The 8,296-nt window shown below is 36.1% G+C and overlaps 1 long non-coding RNA gene across 1 annotated transcript; it reads right to left on the reverse strand.

Moving 5' to 3' along the window:
- Positions 1–477: 477 nt before the first annotated feature.
- LOC145989478 (uncharacterized) lies at positions 478–6,764 on the reverse strand. Its single transcript, XR_014441867.1, has 4 exons — positions 6,686–6,764; positions 4,565–4,714; positions 3,151–3,222; positions 478–641 (listed from the first exon to the last, which is right to left on the reverse strand). It is a non-coding gene; the product is annotated as an uncharacterized LOC145989478 (long non-coding RNA).
- Positions 6,765–8,296: the final 1,532 nt, after the last annotated feature.

An 8,296-nucleotide genomic window follows, 5' to 3' on the forward strand; every position in this document is an offset into this window, starting at 1 on the left:
TTTCTGTACTGTTTGGAAAGCAACACTCATGCTCACATACATTGCTAGGATAAATAAATGACATACTTAACACAACAAAATACTGTATACTTGTATATCCGTAGATAAATTTTATGTATACGTTGGATGCAAGTATATACATACATGGTAAGGGGATAATCTCTGAAAAATACTACCTTGCCACTAAATGCATACACATTAAGCAATAATTCAACCTTACCTTTCCTTTGCTGTTGGTTCTGCACACTCAGTTCAATGCCACAATCATTACAATGTGAGTGATTTTTGGTGCTTTTAGAACCTATTTCAGTACTTTAATAAATTAATTAGAAACGAAAATGTACATTCTTAAGAAGGCAGAGCAAATTTAGTAGAAGTTATAAATGTTCATATACATAATTTTTAACCACTCTATTTCAAATACAGAGCTTAATTTTTTTCGCCCCAAAGATTAGGTTGAAGAAATAAAGTTACCAGTTAGCAAAAAATTCAACTTTATTTACAATATTCGTACATTTCATCTTGCAATAATTCAACATAGTTCTCACAATTTTATCCAAAAAAAGAGGAATTTTACTTCATTGCTAAAAATTTGCATGCTGTATTCCTTTAAAATGTCTGTATGGAAAGGCGTCCATGATCTGAAAGGAGAAAAAATGTAAGAGTAAATAAGAATATAACCAAGAATGCATTTAGGTCAGAGTGTGATAGTTTAGGATGTACTTATAACATTTATGAGTCTTAATACTTCCCTGAAAAGTATACTAGTGATGTGTGCATACAAAGTGATTCAAGCTTGAGTAGCCAGCCTTCATGGATGAGTGGTTACGAAAGCATGCTAAAAAGCCTGGGGTGTCGAGTTCGAATCCCAGCCTGAGCACAGGTGTTCTTTGTGAGTGTCCATTCATCCATTCCATCATATCATCACTCATCCTCATGTTCGCAATTAGCCCAAAAGTGGCAGAAATGCGAAGAAAAATAAACAAAATCAATCAGTCAAGCTGCTCAATTGATAGATTGACTTGGTGTTTTAAGTCCACTTTATGCACAGTATGGCTAATCGAGACTGGACCTGCGGTTCAAAGTGGGATCCGAACCACTATGTGCCTCCACAGGGTATCGAACCCAGGACCCCTTGATTACAAGGCAACGACCTACCACTGCACCATCGGGGAGGCCCTCAAGCTGATCAGTTTCTACATTGAATGCAATAGCACTAAATTGGCAATTTATTTTACACAGCATTTCCCATAATATTTAAAGCTCGGGGGGGGGGCGGTTAAACCCAGTAACCCCCCTTGCGTGCGCCACTGATTGAATGAACAGGTGGAGGGACTAAGAGTATGTCACCCTATTATGCAAAGGTAATATAAACATGCATGCTTTTATTTCATAAGCAAGGGCCTATACAAGGAGGGTGATGATGGGGCTATAAACAGGCAGGAAAAAATAGCGAAATGAGGGCTGACTACTGGGCACGCCACAGCATATAACTGGAAATGGCACACTATCTTCAAAAGTAAGAAATGACTTTAGGATAATATTTTGTGCTGAAACATCGGTGTCGGGAGATGGAGGTGGAACATATCCGTTGACCCCCCCCCCCACCCCCTGGAATTGCCATCGGCCATTTCAAGTCACAAAAAGCAGAAGTTGTTATAACATAAATAATGTTTAGAAAGCTTTTATTGAAAAGTTAAAACTTAAAGATAAAACAGAATAACTGTGCATTTCAGTACACTAACTGTGTAAAATGTAAAAAAAAAAGAATTATAGTAATAAGGAAAAGTTGTACTTGATATTCATTCATCTAGTAGTTCTCCCAAAGGATTTAATAATAGTAATAATAATAATATAATTTTATTTTTTTGTAATAATAGTTATTACTGTAAAATTATTATCATAACCATGATTCTTATTGTTAATATTTGTTCTACTATTAAGTTAAGTCAATGGATTGCCCCCCAATACACACACACAAACACCTTTCTGGTGTCGCCTAAGAGCTCAAACAGTACCATTCAATGTTGGTGTGAAAAATATTTTTTTTACTAATTTTTGAGTGTTTAGCTTTAGCTTTCTTTTGTTTCTGTTAGTTCTGCAGGGTGCGAAATCCTGGGGGGACAGGGGGATTTCCCACCACCAACAATCTTGGCCTTAAAAATCCCCCCACCAAAAATTTCCGGGGGGAAGATTTTTTGTTATAACAAACGAAAGATAAGCAATTACTTTTAATTTCAAATATACTGTACTAAGAATAATTTCGAAAACACACACAAATTAGTGTAGTTGTGAGTATTGAATGCTTTCTCTCTCAAGAAATCATTAACAAATCTACACCAATACGCACAATTAAAGTAAAACAAGAATGCAAGAAAATTATAACTATGAAATCTAATTGATTTATATTAACATAAAGCACAAACAAAACAAAAACTTACACATAATAAAAGCACTTCAACTATTTCATAATTTATAACATCTTTAACCAAGTTACTAAAGGAATTAGTTGGCTGCTTTACAATATCTGATATGTATAAAAGTAACAAATTAATTTACTTTTAATAATACACACATGTGGCGGAGGGGGAATGTAAATTAAGAACTTTCTTCCCCCACCAGTTTTCAATGATTTTGCACCCTGTAGTTCTGTCCTGTCAAAGTGTATGTGTAAACATCATGTAGCGAAAAGGTAAAAAGATTTTATTTATTCTGTACATTATACTAGCATGTAACAGGTACAGTGCCAGAAGGAGAAGTGAGTGGATGCCTCATTCCATCCCTTCACCCAGCAGACAAGAGACACATACCCTTGACAATTTTAAATATTTTCTATAGAAACAAGACATAGCTACATGAAAGTTCAACTCTCCAAAAATAAAAGCATGGATATGATTCTGTTTTCAAGTAGCAGAAATAAAGTTCTATTGAAAGTTTAGTAGGCTACGAAAGAAATACATAAAGATTATAATTTGTATATTTATGCTAAGGTGCATTTTGGAAATGCATATCCAAAGATTCTTGATTACAAAATGAAAGGTGTGTATGTATGGTTCGCACACGCAGCATTATATTTTACGTTCCTAGTTCTATTTATGTGATTCTGACATTTTCAGAGATGTTTTCAGGTTAATTGATTTATTTACTTACATTTCCATTTACAAAATCAGGATCATCTTCAAACATCAGATGTGGTTATTTTAGTTAAACAGCATTCAATGTCTGAAATAAGGAATAAATTTAAATTAGATTAATCTTGAAAGTAGCAAAAATTTAACTTCTTCAATACAACAGTTTATTGTACAACTATATTTCTTAATAGATGGAAGACTATTTGAAGCGTTCAAGTGGATTTAACATATAAAACTTAATTATCATGCAAAGTTAGTATCATTTGGATCCCCCCAGCAATTTAAATTCTCCTAAGGAATGTCTATATATACAGTGGAAGATTGAATGAAAGAAACCCAGAATGATGAAAGTTTAGATACTTTTCAAATAAGAATTAATTTCTTTATCTGTGTGTTTTCTTCTACATAACATCTCAAAATGAATTTAATTTCCAAAGACAAAATTTGTATGTAGGCTTTTACAGGGTAACTGATAGCCAATAAATGTAGCATCACAGACCCTCACTTTGCAAGTTGAAAAGAGAAAACAAATAAAATGTATGAATCACTTACTTCATCCCACATCCACAAGAACACTAAATTGTACACAAGCAGCAATCGATTCTCAGAACTTAAAGATGCTGACACAGAAATATATTTGCTGTGTGGTCTAGTCAACCATTTTTTTTTCACTAATCCTCCATGAAATTAATTGTGTAACAAAGATATTAGGAAAGGTATGTAAAGAGTGAGATGCATAAATATTTCCCGGAGAAGTTCAATGCAGTTCAATTCCTTAAATACACGTGGGACGTCAAAAAATATTGAAAATTATGAACAACTTGCCTGGTAATATTTTAACATCTCGCTGTACACATTGTGTAATTAGTATGCCATATCAATTTCCAAATACTTCTTAAGACAGTCACAACAAAGTTTTACACTCCAGCCTACACTGTGTATAACTATTAGTACTGTCCTTCCCAGTGGCGAACACTCCCTTTGAAACAGAAATAACCGAAGCTATGAGACACCCACCCACCCTTTCCTATTTCCAGATTTGTTGTTTGAATTTGTTTTTAAGTCCACTTTATGCACAGAAAGGCTAATCGGGGCTGCACCTAAAGTTCAAAGTGAAATCTGAACCACTACCGAGTATGGAACCTCGGACTCCTTGATACATGTATTTATGTATGCATGTACTTTTGACACTTTAATTTTCTTTTCACACTCACTATGATGACTAAATGTTCAATACTAGCTGACCACCTCTAGCGTGCGCTACACCTGGGTACATATAGTGGTCGCCACTGGTCCTCCCACCTCAACATATAAGCTTACTTCCTAAGAGACCTCTGTCATTTCAAGTTCCTACAGCTTAAAACTTATGAAAATAATGAATAATAAATTCCCTTGAAAAGAGAACAAAATTAGATTTGAACTACTCTACTTACATTGCATATCTGTGTAAACCCAACCCATGCAGGATCCTTGAAAAACTGCTATCGGTGATGAGTGGCGAAATGTTCAGTGTAGATTGGAACTAAGGCGAGTGTGTTTGTGGGTATTATCCGTATTCACTCCTCTCTATGCATGGCACATTCCTGAAAAGGAGTTGAAAATTAAAATAATACTTAAAATTTTATGTTACACAACCATATTTATGTGTAAAAGAAATCTAAGACAACACTCTAAAAGAAATTCTAGCTGCTGCTTGAAATTGTAAGTTTTCTTAACTTAAATTGTTAATGTTTAGAATCCCCCAAGGACCGAAAATTAGAAGATACTATGGACGCACACTACAGAAAACCTCACGAATATCAGCGTCTGAATGTGGGAAGGCGATCATTGCTCCCGAAAATTAATGTCAAGGTATATTTAACTTTCACGCCCTTGTTTACAATGTGTCTTTTTTCCTTTAAAAAATTGTAAATTAGATGCAATCGACTACAACGAATGAATGGAGTTTAAGCAGCAGCTTACAAATCTTATAAACTCTTACAGAAGCCTGTTTTGTAAATAATATTTCCCATGCAAATTAACTTTACGTCCCACAGTATCCCACTGCATTATTTTGGCCTCTTTACTTAAAAATCAATTACAAATCCCTCTGGGGTACGTTCCGACAGGCAATAACGAAAGATTATGAATTATGCGCAACAAGTTACTTTACAACTTTAGGAACATCACACACCAAACGAAGGTGCCAGTCGCAGTCAGAATAGTCGACACCAAAGGGGGCTCTAGCCCACAACGAAATATTTTTGGCCCATCTCCTCCTAACACAAATAGCCAACAGTTAAAAATTGGGATTGCTTACAGCGCAGCGAGAATCACACAAGAACAGAAGAACACAAAGAGAGAGGGTGAAAGAGACCGAAGATACATTGACAGCGAATGACAGAGAACATAAATAGAAGGAAATGGGAAAGAGAGAAGGAAGCGTAGAAAGAAAGAGACAAAAGGTAAAGAAGAATAACGGAAATGGAAACAGAGGAACCAAGAGAGCAGAGAAAAATTGAAACATATGAAAACGGAGAAAGAAATAAAGATGATAGAGAATCCTAGTAGCAGTGATAATTGTAGTAGGGTCAACCTTTGTGACGTTGTTCCCCCAAACATCCACATATTCTGTTTAAAGTAAGATTATGTTTCGTTTGTACCGGATTGTATCGCATTTACTTTCGTTTGCAACATTACAGAGTTCGAGTATTCACAAATTGAACTTGGGGGGGGGGACTTCAGGTAGCCCGTACAGTTTTATCCCAGCGCATTTTTTTGATTGTACCGTAACGATTTGAGAGTAAATTAAATTAATATTTGAAGTTCCCTCGCCCCCAACTTTAAAATGAAGGACAAAATCATTACGTTTGTACCATTGAAATAACTAAACTAAACAACTAAAAGCTCCCCATCATGGAGGAAGAAAAAATCAAGCAACTTCTTGGATAGAATTTCGTTTGTGCACTTGAAATTTTATTTTTTATCGTTATAGTTTTCCAGTTATTTCTCTCCAAAAATGGGAGTGGGAAGGACGGAAACGAACTTAAACCATGATTTCTCAGTCTCCGTAACCATAGGCGTAAATTGGCGGGGACAAGGACCCCCAAAATTTTCACATTTGTTAGAATCTTCAAGTTAGGCGACCTGAGGAGCAAAGTAATAAAGAGTAATATTTGTGATTTCGCTAGTTATTTAAATGTCTTAGCACGTCGAGCTGCGACGCCAGGTGTCCCGGGTTCGAATCCCGCTTGGGCATGGTTGTTTGTAAATGTCCATTCATCAATTTCATCACTCATCCCCATATTCTCAAAATTAGCCAAGAGGCACAAACCGCGAAGTAAAATAAAACGAATCAATCAAATCAAATCAAACCATCACGAATGCCAATCTTCGGACGAGAACTATTGAAAGGGCTCACACTGCATGCTAAACAGTGCCCTCTCACCGTGTACCGTCATTATTTCGAAATGTGAAACACATTTTGGTCTAAGCATTTAGGATAGGACAATCTGAGCATATATAAAGAAAACTTACAGTGTAAAAATATTGAAAACGTTATTGAACTTACTTACCTTCGAATCCTGCTTTCTTATCTTCACTTTCAAATACCCACTCAGCAGACAAACTATTCTGGCCCACGGCACAGACGACCTCACACAATGTCAACGGCAAGGCTATTCTGGGCCTGCTTGTCCCAGACGACCTTCGATTGGTCCACACGAAAAGCGCGCCGTATACGACGCGTGACTTGCAACAAAAGACACTAAAAGTGAATGTCCTTTAAACAAAGCAACGATCTTTGGGGGTGGGGGTGGTTTAGACAACTTTTGTGGCAGGCGGATCCACTGGGGGGGGGGGGGGCGATGGGAGCGATCTCCATTCCCAACTGCCAGTTCTTGGATATGATATTATACCTGATATTTTTGAGACTCAAATGTTCCGACTTTTATCCCCAAATTTAAAAGGCTCGATAATATTTATAAAATAAATCAACCTTATGATCAAGATAAGCTAATCGAAACTGACACTACAGTTTAAATTTGTATTGAATCACTGTGCAATATGCTTCAAAATGAAATCGAACTGAGACCCCTTGAGGGAATAGGCTTTCGTGTTCTGTGAATATTCACTATATTTCTCATATCTGCTCATTCAGATTACATTGTGGCAATAGGAGGTCAAGAGGCATTATGATACAATAATAACCACCTATTCCAGTCCTCGACCTCTATTTTTGCAAAGGAATTCTCTATCTTCTAGAACACAAAATCAGCTTCGTTCCTGTTTACAGTATAATATGTTGTTTATATATAGCAGTGTAGTGTATGTTAGAATTGAGGTTCGGTGAGGTGAGGCATTCGAATTAAATTCGCCCCTCCCAGCTGTAACTTCTGGATCCGCCACTGGTTTGTGGCAATTTGAAAGCGCTCTGTGGATACCAAAGTCCTAAGAAAATAAAGGACAGAATTTCTCTCCTCCACAAATTGATTGAGCTGGTTTATTTTATTTCGCTTTTGTGTCACTTTTGGCTAATCGCGAAGATGAGGATGAATTGATGATATGATTAAATTCATGAAGGGACACTCGCAAAGAAAACACATCCCCAGGCCTGGATTCGTTGCGCTACCCACTCCGCCATGGAGACCGGCTTTCCTTCACAGAGATAAGTACTTCATAATAATATTAATGTAGAATATAATATTGTAATTCTCATCCAGGAACAGCCCTATAGTAGGGGGGTGGGAGGATAAGGGCAGTTGATTCAGGTTCCGCAACAAACAACTTCAAATTTCCCCAGAACTTATTAGTTAATAGTTGACATTGATACTTTCTAATACACATGATTAGTTGACCAAAAATCTAGATTTTTACCCCCTAAAAAACTAATGTGAACATGAGAATGTTTTTTGTCGCTTTTATATAAAGAAAACTTCAAACTGCGTTTATTGTGTAATGCTGGTTATTATCAGTTCGTTACAATAATCTGTAATTAAAATTTTATAATAATAAATGAGTATTTAATGTCTTATTGTTGAAAATATTGTCTTTGCATTTACTGTAGTGTCCTAATATACTGATTGGAACAAAGAACTCCAGAAAATATAACTTATATGGTGGTCGTTACCAAAGATAATGTACTCTTCCTGCGGGATTTGTAAGCAATAAGTTCTTCTCAATAAGGG

Source organism: Lepisma saccharinum, chromosome 1 (genome assembly GCF_977018435.1).
Source record: "Lepisma saccharinum chromosome 1, izLepSacc3.1, whole genome shotgun sequence".
Lineage (NCBI taxonomy): Eukaryota > Metazoa > Arthropoda > Insecta > Zygentoma > Lepismatidae > Lepisma > Lepisma saccharinum.